The 20325-nt window shown below is 43.6% G+C and overlaps 1 long non-coding RNA gene across 1 annotated transcript in view; it reads right to left on the bottom strand.

Moving 5' to 3' along the window:
- Positions 1 to 3751: 3751 nt before the first annotated feature.
- Positions 3752 to 20325, bottom strand: part of LOC123370818 — a 39804-nt gene continuing 23230 nt past the window's right edge. The window contains exon 3 of the long non-coding RNA XR_006579577.1: positions 3752 to 4228. This is a non-coding gene — a long non-coding RNA (uncharacterized LOC123370818). The remainder of the gene's footprint in view (positions 4229 to 20325) is intronic.

Here is a 20325-nt window from a genome sequence, read left to right on the forward strand (position 1 = left end):
CAGGGATTACCTAATGAAATTAATAGGCAGCAGGTTTAAAACAAACAAAAGGAAGTATTTCTTCACAGCATGCACACTCAACTTTTGGTACTCATTGCCAGGGGATATTGTGAAGGCCAAAATGATAATAGGGTTCAAAAAAGAACTAGATAAGTTCATGGAGGCTAGGTCCATCAGTGGCTATTAGACAGGATGGGCAGGGATGCAACCCCATGCTCTGAGTGTCCCTAGCCTCTGTTTGCCAGAAGCTGGGAGTTGACCACAGGGGATGGATCACTTGATGATTGCATGTTCTGTTCATTCCCTCTGATGCACCTGGATTTGGCCATTGTCAGAAGACAGGTACTGGGCCAGATGGACCATTGCTCTGACCCAGTATAGCCATTCTCATGTTCTTAATTATTTAACACATTTTAATAATTTAGTACATTATCTTGCCATTCAGAAGTCCCAATAAGGATCAGGGCCTCATTCTGCTAGACACTGTATAAAAACACACAAAGACCTGGGGACAAGTTTGTAAATATATTTGGGCACCTGAGATGGTGTTTCCTCTCCATTCACAGCACCTCCTGCTGGTCACTTTGGGGATTAGCTCAGTCTCTCAACCCATCTTCTCTATGTATGTGGCCTCTCCTGCTCTTGCCACTTCTGGTCCATGGCTTGGCTCTCCAGTCAAGTCACTAAGTCCCTCACCTTCTGGGGAAATCAGTCTTTTCATACCAGCTGTCACCTCCAGCATCCTGACCCACAGCTGGTAAGGTAACCCAGGCCCACTCTCTACACTAGATTCCAGCTCAGGGACCCTATAACACACAGCCAAGGCCTATACTTCCTTTGATCTTGCTGCTGTTTCCCTGGGCCTTTTTCCTTACCTGACTCCCCTGTCTCTGGGTTCACCAGCTTCTCCTCTCAGGGAGTCTGTGCAACCTGACTTTCTACAGACCACATCTGTTCCGGCCCAGGTGAGCCCATTCCTCCTCAATTAGCTTCCTGGCTTACAACCTAATTGGTAGCTTGGGCCCATCTGGCCCCACCCAGCTCTTGCTGGGCCAGTATGGGGTGCACACCCCATCACAGTCCCTAAGGATGTGAATGGGTGCCTAGGCACTTTTGAAAATCCCAGTAGGCACTTACCTTCATCTTTTAGGCACCTAAATACCTTTTAAAATCTGGTTCTTCGTCCCTGCTTCAAAACATTTGTTATTTAATTTTGAGTATCGGTATATATTTTAAAGGGAAGGGTAGGGACTGTGCTCATTTTGGAAAATGTGCAACATTGAACATCCTGTGCAGCAATTTACTATGTTCCTGTGTTTATGGACTATGTTCATTTGTTTTGATGTCACCACATGCCTCTGCTACCAATATAACAGCTTGCTCATGAAATGTATTACTGTGTAAATGCTAATGTTCTTAAGGAGAAATGATTTAGATGGAAAACTTCACACTATTGTAGGTTACTCTAAATTATTTCATTTCCTCTACAGAGGGGCCAAATTCTGTTTCTAATTTGAATTTACCCTTTCATTTTTGTGTCCAATTAGGTGAATGATCAGAAAAAAATAAGTTTTTCCTTCCATCCTCATTCTGTTTTCTGTGCAGTTGAAATATCATTAAACAGCTAGAGAGATTTGGTAACTGCACTCATAATCGTGACCTGAAGTAAATCTAGAGCCAAACATGGCATAGCTAATTTCCTGCTCACTGAGGAGTAGATTGTGTATCCCTTACTTAAGATGGCAGTGGGGTTTCCAATGTGAGTAAGTGCTCACTGAGGAGAGTAAGGGCTGTACAATCTAGCCCCAAACTAAGTGGCAGTTTATAGTATTGTTACTCAAAATGTTCCTTGGCTGTTGACATTGGAAAGGACTATATAAAGTGGATATAGCCTAGCTAAACATTTATAAGTGTTATGGATTCTTAGGCATTTAAATTACTCCCTCTTGTGCTTGTGCCTAATCTTATTCCATTCATTGTGACTTTCCCCTTGAGACAACACGCTGGCATATAATTAATGGACACTAAATCCTTGGGCCAGTTTTCACATCTCATTCAGAGTAATTCAATTCATAACCTACCTGCCAACTTTCTTTTCCTTCCATAGTAGGAGCCAAGATTAAATGTTCAGAGAGAATGAAATTCCCCAGTTCTACTTGGGATTCCCAAACATGCCTACATATAAGTGGACAGTAGTGTGTGTTTAACTACTATAAAATTTATCCAATGATACTACTCCAACTACTGGGCAAAAACATCTCTTTCTTCTTGTAAGCAAGGACCATTAGCTGGGAATTTTGGGAAAGGGATTAATTTTATGTGGACATGATTTTAATTCTAACCTTTTTGCATTAAACCAAAACATATTAGTCACCCTGAGGATATTTTTAGCACATGGAAAGGTAATCAAACACAGTATGTGCCTTTTGATATGAATGTTAATGAAACATGTTGTATTATGGATTCTTCACATTATTACAAACAGTGTTTTCTGCAAGGTAATTCTCTGATAGCCAGAAGAGCTGACCACCTATATAAACCATACCACTAGCAAAGGAAAACATTGGGTCAGGGGATATAACAAAGAAATATTTACCTACTAGATTAAGTGTCGATGACACATAACAAAGGGGGTGGGGGAGAGAAGCAGATTTGTGCTAATTGGACCTAATGCCTTCCGACCACTCATTTCCCAAAGCAAGCCTCACCTACAATGCAGTACTACCGTCCATTGTAGTGAATATTCATTTAAATATACTGACTAGTTAAATCAACTATCTGCATAACAATTTTGTGGTTTTATTCTGACTGAATTTTATGTTCTGTTTACAGATAGATAGTTCAATTGGAAAAGCAGTAGATTATATGCATCTTGTCTGATAAAATGAGACTATGGCAACCTGAACTTTGGGTCTTGCATAGCTGTATATATATATATCTGTTATGAACAGACACAACCAAAACAAAGTGCAGGACAATGGATCAAGGGTGGGGAAAAGGATATAGCACAATTATGCAACATTTTAAAAAGTTGAATGCCTTGAGAGTGCAATTTGGCTTTTGTTTTCTTTTGTTTTTTTGTTAATTGGGCTTAAGTAAAAGATTTAACAAGAGGAACTGAATTTCCATTCTGTCATCTCAGACATCCAGTTGTATTCTCCCCCCACAGGCCAGTTTCACTGGCAGATATCCTAAGGACTCACTGACCTTGGCAGGATTGTGAAGCAATTTTTGAACAGTTAGAGAACAATACCATCAATGGGTTAGGCACACATATGGTTTACTTCAACATCATGTATTTCTCACAGATAGAAGATTGGTGTCTAAAAGTACCCAGGACTCACACTGTAAAGGGATTTATAGACTGAAACTAACGTCTTAATTTACAACTAGAAATTGGAAGTGAGTGCAGACTATGGAGCACAAATGTTATACGCTCCCTGTTTGAAAATGGGGAGCTATGTCCTGTGCTGCCTAAAACTTCAAAATGGTCTTTGGATGTAGCCTAAGGTAGAACCCATCATGGTAAGCCAAGCCAGAGGTGAGAAAGGCATAGCTAAGGTGACCATGTATTCCAGAGGGAAAATGGGACACTGCGTGGGGCTGGCCCAAGCATTCACCCGAGCCCCTCATCCTCTACTTCCCCCTCGCAGGGCTTGAATTGCTGCTGGCCCGAGCCCTGCCTGCCCCCCACTCAAGCCCTCCCCACCCATATGGGGCTTGCATTGCCGCTTGCCCCCACCATGTTCCTCCACACCCCACTTTTTAGACAAAAGTGGGCATATGTCCCATTTGTTCTTGCCAACTGATCAAGCCTGTACTATACATTACACAGCAATGAGATAATAGGACATTTTGGCTATCCAAAAGATACCCCAGAGGGCAGACATGCACTTTCCGAACACTATCCTCTGGGTCCTTAGCCATACACAAATGTGTTGTTGGAATAAGTGATCAGCCAAACCAGAGCCAGTGCCAATTTGCAGTTATATATTTCTTATGTCCCTTCTGCTGGAAAGCACTGTTGAGGTGCTAGGGGGGAGAAAAAAAAAGACAAATGTGTATTCCAATGCCCAGCGAATTCCTAGTAGAAGTTTGATGCGTCCAGCCTTAAGCTTATTAGATCCACCTTCTCACCAAGACTATTCACAATTCTGACACATTTCCTTTATGTCCCACTGCTTGGCTTCTGAGACAGCCTGTCATTTTAGAGTCCTCCTTAATGCACCTGAAATAAACATGAAGATAGTAATTTCTTTTGATGATGTCCTTGTATTGCTCAATAAAATGTCAAAATAAAGAGCAAGTGATGGCATTTCAATGTAAAGAGGAACAAGTAATCCCTTTTGTGATTCTTTTACTGAGCTGCAGAATGGGGGACATCAACAATGGTGGAAGGAGCATTCTAAAATTTGAGAAGTTGAAGGGGGTATAATAAGACTGAGAGGAAGCCATTAGCCTCGCTGAGATTTATTTATTATTGCGATGGTTCTAAGCTACTTACTGAACTTTGGAGGTCATAGCATATCACCGGCTAAAACTGCACACAACATTCTCCATCTGTCTTCACATCACATCACACCAAAAGGGCTTTATAGCACTGCTTCATGTTTGGCTATGTTATGAGATGATGCGTTTTCATACTAAACTGTGTCAAAATGCTCAGAGACAATATCAGCAGTTTTTCAAACTTATATATCAGGTGCCTGAAATGTAAAATAATTGAGGCCAAAAAACCCTTTTCTCTCAACAAAGCCAATTCCAGTCTCCCATTCGAGTCTGTGGCACTTGAATCTGGTTGCAGTGATCTTCTGAATCATAATCAGCGGCTGTGGCTTTTAATGTCACTTTAGTTTTTTTTAAATGTCACTGTAGTCTCAAGGTACAAGTTTACTGACTATACAGATTACTTTCATATAGTTAATTATGTCCCTAGTTGAGCTTTTTAAACTTGGGAGTTGTCCAGTTTATTAATTCTTATGTAAAGTGGTAGGGGAAATAGCTTTAAAATTATTTTTTGCTTTATTTTAGTGTTTTATTGCTTTAATTTAGTTAGTATATGCCAGTGTTGCCAGCCTTTACTGCCTATTGACTCATTTCTCTTATACACATCTCTGCGCTTTCTCCCATGCTGTCCCCTATGTGAGGCCTCCCCCATAAAGCCATGCCCTTATCTTCCATCAGATCCCTCCTTTTGACTCATGTCTGCTTTGATACCTATAGAACCCTGTCAGCTGATAATTAGATGGGTGGTAGGCTACTGTGTGTGCACAGCTAATCTACCTAAAAATGTGGTCATATGATTGTTACTTTGTCATGCTTATCCCCTCCATATCCCCACCCCCACCTCTTGGTTTCATCAATAACCTAGATTGTAAGCTCTAGGGCAGGCACTGTTATTTCACTACCTGTTTCTAGACACCTAGAATGATGGCGATCTAGACCCTGCCTGTCAGGGCCGGCTCTAGGTTTTTTGCCGCCCCAAGCAAAAAAATTTTTGGCTGCCCCCCCCGCCCCCAGACATGAGCCCCCCCCGCCCACCAGTACCCCCCACTCACACCCCTGTTGCCCCAGCACTGGCCTCCCCCCCAAATGTGGGATCCGCTACCAGCACACTGCAGCCAAGCCCTGGCCCAGCTGCGACTCCGTCCCCATGCGGGTGGAGCTGCTGGGCGGCGCGGAGCGGGAGTACTTCCAGGTGGCGGCACGGCTACGGGGTGGCGCAAAGAACACGGCCCCCTCCCTGGGCTTCGCAGCACTGCTTGTGGCCAAGGTGGATCAGTTCGCGCTCACCGCCCTCACCCTCGACATGCTGGCGGCCAAAGACCTGGAGAGCCCCCTGGACCTGCTGCTCTTCAGCCTCACGGTGCCCTGGCCCAGCCCTGGCAGGAGGGAAGGCGAGGATCTCCGGCTGCAGGGCTACCTGCTCAGCACCGACGAACCCAGTCGGCCGCTCACCTCCTCACACACTCCAGGAGCCCCTCGCCACCATCGCAGCCTGGGCTCGGCTCCAGGGGACCCCGTTTCCCTCCCTCCCTCCCCGGCTCCTCACACACACTGGGTAGGGCCGCCCAGAGGATTCAGGGCAAAGCAATTTTGGGGGCCCCTTCCATAAAAAAAAGTTGCAATACTATAGTAACATGTATTTGGAAATGTAAAAAATAACTAGTGAAAATTAATTTGTAATAATTTGAAAATACACCAAATACATTATTTAAAAACATTAAATGCTTTACTGGTCTGTATACATTTGCAATTACAAAATGGGCTGTTGCTGGGTGATGGTTGGTGCCAATGGGCTGTCACTGCCTGGAGGTGGTGCTGCTGTTGCCCAGGGCTGGGTGGGGAGCTGGGCTCTGGGGGGTGCCCGGCTCACAGGGGCTGGGCTCAGGACTGTGAGGAGATGGGGTCGGAGGTTGTCTGGCTCAGAGGGGCTCGCCTCAGAGCTGGGGGTCTGGGGTGGGGGGATGGGGTCGGAGGGTGCCCACCTCAGAGCAGCTGGGCTCAGAGCTGGGGGTCAGGGCAGTGGGGGATGGGGTCGGGGGTGTCCGGATCAGAGGGGCTGGGCTCGGAGCTGGGGGTCAGGGCTGTGGGGGGAATGGGGTGAGGGGTTGTCTGGATCAGAGGGGCTGGGCTCGGAGCTGGGGGTCAGGGCTGTGGGGGGAATGGGGTGAGGGGGGTGTCTGGATCAGAGGGGCTGGACTCAGAGCTGGGGGTCAGGGCTGTGAGGGGGATGGGGCCGGGGGGTGCCCAGGTCCTAGGGGCTGGGCTTGGAGCTGGGGGTCAGTGCTGAGTGAGGAGGATGGGTTTGGGGGGGGCCCACCTCAGAGGGGCTGGGCTTGGAGCTGGGGGTCAGGGCTGGGCCTGGGGGGTAATGGGGTCGGGGGGTGCCTGACAAATACCTCCCTGAGACCCCCCCAATCCAACCCCCCTTCCCTGGCCCCTGACCGCCCCCCCCACAGAACCTGTGCCCCCTCCCTGCCCCCTGAGTGTCCCCGGGACTCCCTGCCCCTTAGCCACACACCCCCCCCGCCCCGGCTGCTCACCCCCGGCTCACCGCGCGGCAGCCGCATGGCTCCGGAGGGGGCTGAGCTCTTCCCCGCTCAGAGCCGCGTGGGGAGGGGGCGGGGCCGCGAGCTCCAGGCTCAGCCCAGCTGCCTCCGCTCGGCCCGGAGCTTGTAGCCCCGCCCCCTGACCACGCGGCTCTGAGCGGGGCGGGGCTCAGCCCCGCCCCCCTCCCCCCAGCCAAGCGGCTGCCGGGCTGTTTAGGACCCAGGGAACAAGCGGAGGAGGAGCGGCCCATCTTCTGCAGCCAGGCGGGGCCGCGCTACCGGTAAGGGCCCTCCCCCCTCCCCCAAGCGGAGCCGGTAGCGCGGCCCTGCCCGGCTGCAGGGGACGGGCCGCTCCTCGGCTCGCAGCGGCAGGATGAGTTGGGGCCCCAGCCCCAGCCTTTTGCCACCCCCTCTATTTTGCCGCCCTAGGCAGCAGCTTGTTTTGCTGGTGCCTAGAGCCGCCCCTGCTGCCTGTGGTCTCTAAGCCTTACTGTAATATATTAAAAATAAGGTAGGAATTGCAGGCTTTTTTTCTCCATTGCTTTATTTTAAATTAAAGACTATAAAAAGTTAGTTCACTGTAAGACTCCAGGATGAGTAGTGAATCAGTCTCCCCTAAGCTCGTAACAAAATCTTTGTCTTTGGAAATTTCCCCTTTCCCACTTGATGATATTGAATATGTTGGATATTACTGAGACAACTCTATTTTGGATGAGGGATTAAAGTTACATTTTTTCCAAGTTATTTTGCAGTCCTGTGAGAGGATTAAAAGAGTTCTGTCAAACCTACAGCAAAATATTTGTTTGTGCAAATATGTAGGTGTGACTGAGTATAAATAGATATTAACTTACTTCACTGAGCATGAGATTTGCATTCCTGTTGTTACAATAGCTGGTAAACATAAAAGAAGAAAATTCAAAAGTAACTGGAAGTAGAAATGGCATGTATTGATTCTCATGACACAAATGCCACGGGTCAGCTCATCAGTTGTATCAGAGTCACAATCAGCAGAACTGGTAGGTTGGGGCAAAGGTGTCTTTTTGGCCCATTACAACTTGGAGCAGCATTAAGTTGTGCTTGCTTTTAATGGCTCTTTAAAGGCCACGACACGAGGGACAATTGCTGAAGTGAAGTGTACTCCACCCATAGCCTCTATGCCAGTGGGGCTAAGATAGGGTATCACAGAGCCAGCGATGCTGTCCTTATCCCATTTGGGGGATTTCCCCATTCCAGGGTCTCCGCAGCTGCCCATTTAGGGTAGCTTGAAGTCTCTCATGCACTGCTGGAGTGGTGCAAAGAGGAATTAGAGGGTCTGAGAATCTGGCCTCAAACACCTAATTGCCCCTTTTATGAATTTGGTTCAATGTATCAGAAACTCAATACAGTAGAACCTCAGGAGTTACAAACACCACAGTTATGAACTGACCAGTCATCCACACACCTCATTTGGAACCAGAAGTATGCAATCAGGCAGCAGCAGAGACAAAAAAAGAAAAAGTGAATACAGTACAGTACTGTATTAAATGTAGTGGTTTGAGCATTGGCCTACTAATCCCAGGGTTGTGAGTTCAATCCTGAGGGGACCACTTAGGGATCTGGGGCAAAAATCAGTACTTGGTCTTGCTAGTGAAGGCAGGGGGCGGGACTCGATGACCTTTCAAGGTCCCTTCCAGTTCTAGGAGGTATATCTCCAATTATTAAACTACTAAAATATAAAGGGAAAGCCATATTTTTTCTTCACATAGTAAAGTTTCAAAGCTGTATTAAGTCAATGTTTAGTTGTAAACTTTTGAAAGAACAACCATAATGTTTTGTTCAGTTATGAACATTTCTGAGTGATGGACAATCTCCGTTTCTGAGGTGTTCAGAACTCTGAGGTTCTACTGTACAGAATGATAAAATAAAATAATAATTAGTAGGCTATTTAGTCTACTCCAAGCTGACCCTTTGATAAACATCTGCTTGAAAGAACGTGTCTAAATCTTCAAGAAACTTAGTATTCTATTTGTGAGAAAAGTTGGGTGAGGTAATATCTTTTAATAGACAAACTTCTGTTTGGTGAAAGAGACATGCTTTTGGGCTTACTCTGAAGAAGAGCTCTGTGTAAGCTCAAAACCTTGTCTCTTTCACCAACAGAAGTTGGTCTGATAAAAGATATTCCCTCACCCACCTTGTCTCTCTAATATTCTGGGACTAACATGGCTACAGCTACACTGCAAATAATTAGTATTCTGTGAAAGTCAGACTAAGCCCCACAAGAATCAGTTATTAGATTATAGTCCAACATATTTTGAAAATATCCATAAATGGCATCCAATTAAATATCCATCAGGGGATTAGATCTTTGGGGAAATTCTGTCATTTAAAACAATAGGACTCAAACATTAGCAAATGTATTAGTTACTCGGGAGGCTTATAACATGTAATACTCTAAATTTTTAATCTAGTTGTACTAGACTGCATATATTCAATCATTCTGGACAATTATGAATACAGAGGGGCAGATCTGTTACTGCTAGGCATTGTACTGACTAATGAATTACTAATTTATGATAACTTTATTTCACTGAACTCACCAACATTAGTGAATCAAACCCAGTTTAAGGGTAGTGTGCCATCAGTGTACAACTGCAACACAAATTAGAGTCTGGCTTTCAAAAGTGTGTATAAAACTGGTATTGTGGTAGTCTGTTTGTTGTGTCAATGATTTTCATAGCAAATTTTCTCAATTTACAATATAATTTAAATGCCAGCCTTGCAAACTAGTCTTGGGCTCTGCAAGTCAATTTTTTATGACTATCATTATTTTAATTCCTGCATATTACCATCAGTAATAAAGCTGCTGCAGACCATGTTATGCTCTCAGTTAAACCTATGCAATCAAAATAAGGCTAACCAAAGGGCTGAACATTTTAAAAAATTTCTCTTTATTTGTCAGCTGAGGAATTTCAATATGGAAGTCACTGAGGATAACAGATATGGAACACCACATTTTTAGGGGTACTTGTGAGACTAGGACTGTATTTTAAATTGGGGCAATCCTTGTTTTTTCATCCCCATTCCTCTGGTGATCTTGCCCACTCCTATGGTCTCAGCTCCTCTACCACTACAACAGCCTGCTGCCCACTTAAGGATCTAGCGCTCTCCCCAGGATTGTTCTGCATCTGACCATTATCACAGAACTGCCCACCTCTCAGGTATCTCAGCCTTGATAACCCAGTGCTATTTCAGATTGAATAAAACAAATCTGAGCTTCCTTATCTCCAATGCCTTTTCAGTCACCATTAAATATTGAACTATTTTACCCTCATGAAGATTCACATCTTTGATCATCTCTGACTGTTCTCGGTCATTCACTGCTCCTCCCTAGTAGTCCTAGCTCTCACCAAATCCTGCACCTTTACATTATACAAATCTACCCCATTCCTCTTTGTTTTATCTGTTACAATCCTGGTCCATGCCATGGTGATTTCTCAGTTTACAGTCTATTTAAAATATTGCACCCCAAATATTCTTCCTCTCTGACACTGTCTCATACATAACTTCTCTGGCATCCTTTCAACCTCAAATTCAAGCTTACGGGACTTACTTTTAAGACTTTGAAAAGTATGACCCCTAGGTTCTTTGACCTGGTTTCTTCCTATACAAGGATTAATGTGTTCCACATCAAGTTAGATTTATCCAAAATAGATTGGCAAATGACAATATTAAATGCATATGTTCAAAACAGACAAAAGCAGGTGGAAATCATACTCTTAATGTGGCAAAAGCCATTCATCTAATGAATTGAGCTGTTTGTACCTTTAAAAAAGTTTGGTTATGGCGAAACTTCTGAACATGGGTAAAATGGTTGTGTTAAGTTGTGAACGAATAAGTAATAATGATGCTGCTGAGAGGCTTGCTGAATATATAACCACAACGCGACATGGGCGTGTTCTTACCATTAGTCAAATTAAATATTGTCAGAGAATAAATGTTAATAATATTAGGAAAGATTATTACTTTGAATCAAGTTAATATTGATTTTGGATATTTCAGAGACTTGTTTAGGTTAAGAGATTTAAAAAAGTTATCTCAAATAACTAAAGCATGAGGGATGATTTTGTTGAGGCCTAGTCTAAAAGGTGCACGTTACTAAAATGGAAATAGGAGTTTGGCTTTTCTCCAGTCCACATTTTTAATACAGCAGCATGTAATGACTCCAAATGATGGATGTTTAGATATGGGATGGTTTGTGAGACACAGATTTCAGTGCCCACAGGGAGTTCAAAGTCACAAATACTATATTAATGATTAAATGATTGAAAAATCAGATCCCCAAACATGCAATTAAAGGACACTAAAAGATAGTAAAAGTTTTTATGCTGCAAGTCTTTTTGCTCTACCGCTTTTTATAATGTGTATTACTGTCATTCCTGTCAAATAATAATGTCTCTTTTTTTCTAGAATTCATCTTATAGTTTCATATGCCTTTTAGGCAAAGCTTAAATAAGACCTAGATAACAAAGTTAACAGCCATATCTATATTAAAATACCACCCATTTGTTGCATTAAGTACACAAAAGTAAGGCAATTAAGAGTCCCAATGTCACTCTGCCCTCCTGTGTATATGTATCACAAGAGGTTTGGTTCATTCAAGCACCTAAAGGCGTGCATGCTTATATAAACATTTTGGGTATGCAAAACTGAGGTGAAAATCATATGAAGACTGGCTATATCATTAGATTTCTTGCTTCCAGTCCTGCTTCCAGTCATTAGATTTCCTGTTCCTTGCTATACCTCCAGAATAGATTTATTTTTTGGAATGTTGGCACTTTCATTTCCATCTGAAGCCAGGAAATGCTGAGGCATGCAACAAGAAAATCAGTTTAAAGTAAATTCATTCCTGACCTCTTTGAACTTCAAAAAAATCTGTTCTGGTCAGTTCTTATTTTATCCGAACTGATTCTCCCATCCCTACTCACCTTATTTTCAGTTTCAGCAATTTGACTGGCTGTTGAAAAAGCTCTCCCTCCCCTCCAGTCAGCCTTATCTGCAGAATTATTACTCTTTTTGTCACCCTTATTTTATATTTGCTCTTTAATGGATGTTTTGAGATGTGCAGTGAGGAACTAACCTAAGGGGCAACTGTAGTAAGGGTTCTCGTGAACCCTTATGGGATTTAATCACAAGAGTTCAAGAAACTGTGTCTCACAGTTTTGTGACGCACTACTCTCAGGGGCATTGCCTACATCTTCTGCAAACGCAAGGACCATATATTTAAGCCTAGATTCATAGTCTTATGTATGTGTCAATTGCATGAGTTTGGTAGGTGCACCATAATTTAGGAGAAAGCTAAACAATGCTTCCACAACCCAGACCTAAGTCTTATTACATTAACTTCCTTATCTAGCTGAGTGAGAATTTGATTTTATGCACTAGCTAGTTTTGGGAGTAAGAAATATGAAAGACAACAAAAGCATCAGTTACAGTAATAGCATTGTTATTTATAGTGCAACAAAATTTTCTTTAAAATGTAACTATGTAAGAGGCTGCAAATTTTCATAAATATCGGTACATTTTAGCATTACAAAGTCATTCACTTCAGATGTGTTTCTATAGGGGTCCTGCAGAGAACAGTTCTTGGTCCTACCCTATTTGCCATTTTTATCAATGACTTGGAAGAAAATATAAAATCATCATCAATACATTTTGCAGATGACACAAAAATTGGGAGAGTGGCAATTAATGAGGACTGGTCAGTGATACAAAGCGATCTGGATCACTTGGTAAATTGGTTGCAAGCAAACAATGTTTGAATATTGCTAAAGTAAATGTATACATCTAGGAACAAACAATGTATGCCATACTTACAGGATGGAGGACTCTATCCTGCGAAGCACTGACTGAAAGAGATTTGGGAATCATGGTTGATAAGTAACTGAACATGAGCTCCCAATGCAACGTTGTGGCGAAAAGGACTAATGTGATCTTTGGATGCATGAACAGTGAAATCTCGAGTAGGAGTAGAGAGGTTATTTAACTTCTGTATTTGGCACTGGCGTGACTGCTGCTGAAATACTGTGTCCGGTTCCGGTGTCCACAATTCAAGAAGGATGTTGATAGATTGGAGAGGGTTCAAAAAAGAGCCACGAGAATGATTAAAGGATTAGAAAAACCTCCATTATTGTAATAGATTGAGCACCTTGAATTTATTTAGTTTAACAAAGAAAAGATTAAGATCACAATCTATAAGTACCTACATGGGGAACAGAAAATTGATAATGGACTCTTCAGTGTAGCAGACAAATATATAACATTTCAGGAAGGATGTGGACAAATTGGAAATAGTCCAGAGAAGAGCGACAGAAATGATTAAAGGTCTAGAAAACATGACCTATGAGGGAAGATAGGAAAAGTTGGGTTTGTTTAGTCTGGAAAAGAGAAGACTGAGGGTGGACATAACAGTTTTCAAGTACCTAACAGGTTGTTACCAGGAGGAGAGAGAAAAATTGTTTTTCTTAACCTTTAAGGATAGGACAAGAAGCAATGGGCTTAAATTGCAGCAAGGGAGGTTTAGGTTGGACATTAAGAAAAATTTCCCAACTGTCAGGGTGGTTAAGCACTGGAATAAATTGCCTAGGGAGGTTGTGGTATCTCCATCATTGGGGATTTTTAAGAGCAGGTTAGACAAATACCTCCCAGGAATGGCCTAGATAATACTTAGTTCTACCATGAGGCAGGGGACTGGACTGTATGACCTCTCAAGGTCCCTTCCAGTCCTATGATTCTATGAACATGATCCAATGGCTGGAATTTGAAACTAGACAGATTCAGACTAGAAATAAAGTGCAATTTTTAACAGTGAGGATAATTAACCAACAGAACAATTGGCCAAGGGTCACAGTTGATTCTCCAACAGGCAATTTTAAAATCAAGATTAGATGTTTTGCTAGGAGATAGTAGTTCAAAAGGAATTATTTTGGAGACAATACTCTAGCCTGTGTTATACTTAGGTCAGACTAGAGATGATCAAAGCAGTCCCTTTTAGCCTTGGACTCTGAAGCCCTGCCAGTGGTGGACTCTCAGACTCCATCCTCTCTGATTGTCTTGTATAGCAATCAACAATAATGGAATGGTTTCAAAGAGCAGGATCCTCCCTGGCTGACTGAAGGAGAGTGGCCCATTGGATTGAACATCTCATTACCTCCAAACTGAGATTGGGGATGGAATTTCAGAGAACCTCACCTCAACAATTTTTAAAAGCAGCAAAGAATCCTGTGGCACGTTATAGACTAACAGACATTTTGCAGCATGAGCTTTCGTGGGTGAATACCCACTTTGTCGGATGCAAGTAGTGGAAATTTCCAGGGGCAGGTATATATATGCAAGCAAGAAGCAAGCTAGAGATAACGAGGTTAGTTCAATCAGGGAGGATGATGCCCTGTTCTAGCAGTAGAGGTGTGAAAACCAAGGGAGGAGAAACTGTTTCTGTAGTTGGCAAGCCATTCACAGTCTTTGTTTAATCCTGAGCTGATGGTGTCAAATTTGCAGATGAACTGAAGCTCAGCAGTTTCCCTTTGAAGTCTGGTCCTGAAGTTTTTTTGCTGCAGGATGGCCACCTTAAGATCTGCTATTGTGTGGCCAGGGAGGTTGAAGTGTTCTCCTACAGGTTTTTGTATATTGCCATTCCTAATATCTGATTTGTGTCCATTTATCCTTTTCCTTAGAGACTGTCCAGTTTGGCTGATGTACATAGCAGAGGCGCATTACTGGCATATGATGGCGTATATTACATTGGTGGACGTGCAGGTGAATGAACCAGTGATGGTGTGGCTGATCTGGTTAGGTTCTGTGATGGTGTCGCTGGTGTAGATATATGGGCAGAGTTGGCATCGATGTTTGTTGTATGGATTGGTTCCTGAGCTAGAGTTACTATGGTGCGGTGTGCAGTTACTGGTGAGAATATGCTTCAGGTTGGCAGGCTGTCTGTGGGCGAGGACTGGCCTGCCACCCAAGGCCTGTGAAAGTGTGGGATCATTGTCCAGGATGGGTTGTAGATCCCTGATGATGCATTGGAGGGGTTTTAGCTGGGGACTGTATGTGATGGCCAGTGGAGTCCTGTTGGTTTCTTTCTTGGGTTTGTCTTGCAGTAGGAGGCTTCTGGGTACATGTCTGGCTCTGTTGATCTGTTTCCTTATTTCCTCGTGCGGGTACTGTAGTTTTGAGAATGCTTGGTGGAGATTTTGTAGGTGTTGGTCTCTGTCTGCGGGGTTAGAGCAGATGCGGTTGTACCTCAGCGCTTGGCTGTAGACAATGGATCTTGTGGTGTGCCCGGGATGGAAGCTGGAGGCAATTTGGTGATGATAGACACCCCCGATGGCCTGTGGAATCATGGATTCCATAAAAGGTTTGTTTATAATGCATATGGAGGCACCACAACTGGCTGGACCAAATTGTTGTACCTCACAGCCTATCCAGTATAACATCTCTCATTCCACTACAAGAGCATGTCACGGGGTTCATATTGCTCATCTGTTTTCTGACTTTTCTCAAGAATAACAAGATTATTGAAAATTAAGATGTATTTGTCCTTCCTTTGGAATTGCCTTCACTCAGTAGGTGGAGTCTCAGGTAAACAAAAGAGGATATCTGACTATTCTCTGGAGCTTCATATTCGTCTAGCATAGTATTTCCTTCACGAGAATTCTTCTAGCCCTGATCCTAGCTTGTCACTCTCAAAACTTTGTCCCATACCACACTTAAATCTAGGAGAACCACAAAAGGTGATGTGGTTATAGTCTTATAGTTCTCCTGCTGTTGTCAAGCTGTGGAGATCATCCTTCATAGCCTCTCTTTCACTTTTCTTAGTCATAGCATCTTCATACATCCCCTGTGCGATCTTTGACAAACTCTCTGAATCACCATTCTGGATCCCAACCTTTCATTGGATGTCAAAACAAAACTGTGAGAGTGCTGCTAGCAATTAATGGCTCACTGCATCTGACTCAACTATCGTGAGAACTTATATTAGTGAACTGTTGTCAGTGGTTACTTCAAATCCTACACTGTATAAGATAGAAATTTCATGTCTTACCTCTCTCCATTTCTGTGCAAGAAATTGAACTTTTGGACAGTATAATTTCTCACTTCAGATCAGCCCACTTCTTACACTTGCAAACTTGCTTTCTTGGATCTGACAGAAATGCTGCTTCCAATCTTGGGAAACTTGCCTCAGTATGCAGGATAAGGCAACTTCCAAATGCCTGTGCTAGTGTAGAGATTAACTTCATTTTCCAGGTATTTACTGAACACCTGCTAGCATGCCACTGTCCAGAAACCTATGATGTCTTTATTGATGCACTTCCTCAGGCCTTTTCCTTTGTTTTATAGCTTAGTCCCTCCAGAAGGGCATTCAGTGGCTTTGCAATGGCAGGAGACTTCCGGGCAAAATACAGGTAGTATCTGGCAAATCCCAAGAAGGAGAGTAGATCCTGGACATAATAAACCTTAGCCATTCCTCTGTCACAGCTGTTTTGTTTATTCTGTCTTCTGAGTTTGTGTGTTCCAAAAACTTGACAGATCTTTCAAACAGTTTGCATTTTGAAGGGGAGAAGTTCAGCACATGATCAGGTAGTTGCTTCACTAGGTGTGATTTATGTTCCTCCACTATTGAGAGAGTGAATAACCTCAGGAGGTAACCGCATCTTTGAGACTCATGACTTACCTCAACATGTTTTGGAAGACAATTAGGGTATCTGTCAATACTTGGGGCTTCCTCTTGAATTGTTGGATCCCCACAGGTGTAGATAAGGCTGTCCTTGAATACTCTTTCTCCACTTTCACATAGTAGTAAATCATCCTTTAAATTCTGGACAGAAAACCATAAGAATTACCATACCAATGGTCCATTTAGCCCAGTATCCTGTCTTGTGACAGTGTTCCATGCCAGATGGGAACCATTGGGAACAAGAAACCAGGGCAAATACCTCCTCTATTCATGGAAATTGATAGGCATCTTTATAAGTCAAGTCAAATGATTAAGCATCTAGTAGTCCATAACCATTTAAAGAGAGTTCTATTTTTCTTTCAAATAATTACTACTAGTGATGTATAAAGACTGTCAGGCTCTTCAGTGATTAATTTGACCTTTAGTTCATGTTGAATGCAAATCCTCAAAAACTACTTCTGGCTCTATGTCTGAAAAGACTGTCATCCTCCAGCCAGATCCTATTGGTAACCTGAAGATATGTTCACAATACAGTTCATACCTGCAGAAGGAATTCTCAAATTCCTCAGAGACCCCTTTTTCAATGTATTCTCTCCAGTTTATCTGGAGTTGCCTTGTCAAAGTCTAGGTGCAAAGATGGTGCTTCAATAACCCTCCCTTGTGTTTTCCCTCGCTCTCTCCTTCTCTCCTGTCTTCACTCGAGCTTTGTTGTCTAGGATTTTGCTCTGTCCTCAGGGGACCTGGGTCCCCCCCTCACTCTGGGTGAGGGAGGTAAGGGTTTCCCCTCTCTTCAATGGGGTCTCCTTTCCCCTTTGGGACAGGGCCCCAATCTGTCCCCAGGACCATGGTGTACAGCAGGGATTGGCAACCTTTGGCCCGCGGCCCGCCAGGGTAAGCACCCTGGTGGGCTGGGCTGGTTTGTTTACCTGCCACATCCGCAGGTTTGGCCAATCGTGTCTCCCACCGGCCGCGGTTTGCCATTTGAATGGGGGCTGCGGGAAGCAGTGTGGGCCGAGGAATGTGCTGGCCACCACTTCCTGCTGCCCCCATTGGCCTGGCGCGGTGAACCGCAGCCAATGGGAGCCACGATCAGCCGAACCTGCGGATGCAGCAAGTAAACAAACCGGCCCAGCCCTGCCCACCAGGGTGCTTACCCTGGTGGGCTACATGCCAAAGGTTGCCAATCCCTGCTGTACAGCAACCCCACTACCACCCCCTCTCTTTGCCAAGCAAACCAGCCCCTGACCTCCAGAGGCACCTGGGCCATGGGGTAGAGCCTCCAATTCCTGTGGATGCACTTGCACATTATTCTTGGCCCAGGTATAAACCACTGGGGTGTCACCAGCCCTCTCTGAATGAGGGAGCAGGCCAAGGCAGTATCCACTAAGCCCCTCTGGGGCTTCCTCTCCACCCGCATGGGGATGGTGGCCAGTCTTCACCCCTGCTTCCTCCCTCCACCATTCATTCAATCTCAGAACTTGGCTAGTCCACACTCCATTTCTCAGCAATCTCTGCATTTGTGTCCCGGCCATTCACATCGCCAGCAGATCAACTGGCCCAGGTGATTAGGGCTCCCTTAGCCTCCTCCTTCTTTTTCTCTGCGTTCCTCCCTTGGGGGAGGAGGGGAGGAAGGGGGTTCTTGGAATGTCTTCCCTGAGTCCAGGTCCTGGCCTGTCCACCCGTCCCTAAGAGGAAAGTCCACCTTGGCATATTCCTCGGTCAGTTTAACCACGGCCTCCACCGTACTCGGCTGGTGCCGCAGGACCCAGACTCGCAGGTTTTCCAGGAGGCCATGCAGATTCTCCAGAATCAACCAGTCCATTATCTCTCCCACTGTCTGGGTATCTGGCCTTAACCACCATGTAGCCCAGTCAGTAAGTTTTTGGGCAAATGCTCGGAGCTGCAAACCCCTTGTCCACCAGGCCACCCAAAACTGATTAAAGGCATTCCTAGCAGTGCCCTGCCACATCTTCCCTTCCTCAGTTTCCTGACATCTTCAGATTTGGCATAAAGTTTGGCCCTTTGATGGTTCTGCATTATAGGACAGATTTACAGAAATGAAGACCCAAGTCCTCTGCTTCTCAGGTATTCCTTTGTCTGAACGCTAATCTGTCTTGCTATGCAGTAGGGCCAAGAAAGGTCCCAGAGCTCTTACTCCTATGACTGCTGTATGTGCTCAGCAAAATGATATAGACTCACTGGGAATAAAAGAATATTGCATTGTGTGAGAGGTGGGAGCAGGACAACCTCCCTACTGAATAGGTTGGCTTGTTTCACAGCTAGAACCACAGATATTTTCAACAGGATAGAGCTTTAAGTGCATTAGTAAGCCATTTGATTCTGAGAGAATAAAAGATATAAAGAAATTGTAAGAAAATCACACCCCCTCCTATCAGATTTGAACATACTGGATTTGCAATATAAACCATTAGGCTGCACACAATCTTTCATTAGAATCCACGGGAGATGAGATTATTTTTTGCAATAGGAACATACTTTAGTGAAAATTACAAGTAAAAATTAATAAAACAACTGACGGATAAAGTGTGCAAGCCAAATCTCTTTCCTTGATTGTACCAACAACTGAACATATGACATTTCATGCAGACCAGATTTAAATTCATGTATGTTTACTTTTTTGCAGTAAAAATATAACACCAAGAATTTTCCTATAATGTAACTACCTATTTCTCTGTGAAAATGGCACATACAAGAATCTTTTTTAAATGTGATGTTAGAATGTTTATTATGACTGTACAAAGGCACAAAGAATACGGATCCAGTGCCTGGTGTTGCCCAGGCTTCTCCACCATATTTGATCCTTTATAGACAATGCTCATGATTCACCACTGTGCTACTCCATTGATTTCAATGGAGTTACATTGGTGTAAAACTAGAAGAACACAGTGGTGAATCAGGCCCCATAACGCCAGTGCATTATTTCTAACATGGTTTGAGTCACTGCTCTGATTCTCAGTATCATTTGCCTTGGCGTTTGTTAAAGACAATTAAATACTGTCACTTCATTTCACAATCTCTAGTCTAGAGTTTAACTGATGGAATAGATTGCATTGAGCTTGCTTGCAGTATCTCAATGAACCGGCTCTTTCCTGTGATGCCTGAATCTTGTACTCCAGAATCCAAGCTTTCATTTATAGAAAAATAAGTCTTTTGAATATGATAACTACAGCTGATTGGAAAGTGGGGATTGTTTAATGAAGAGTTGACAAAATTTTGTTTCCATTCTTTTGTTGAGATTTAAAAAAATCTGAATGCCACTTCCCAGTATTCTTGCAAATTAAGAAATTGCATTTTAAAAAAAATCTATTCCTGGGGCAAATTCCTTGTTTTCATAGAGACACCTAGGGGAGGGGAAGAGGAAAGCAGGAAAACTCTTAGGGAGGAACAACTCCTGAGTTTCTTGTAGAATATCCCCTTTAAGAGAAGGTGATTAGAAAGCCATAGAGTTCTCTTGGAGAGAGGTCTCCCAAATATGTGGAGTGAGAAATAGAGCAAATTTTCAACTTTATTGAAATCCTGCCCACACTGTTGTCATTGGCAAAA

Source organism: Mauremys mutica, chromosome 1 (genome assembly GCF_020497125.1).
Source record: "Mauremys mutica isolate MM-2020 ecotype Southern chromosome 1, ASM2049712v1, whole genome shotgun sequence".
In the NCBI taxonomy this organism is placed as follows: domain Eukaryota; kingdom Metazoa; phylum Chordata; order Testudines; family Geoemydidae; genus Mauremys; species Mauremys mutica.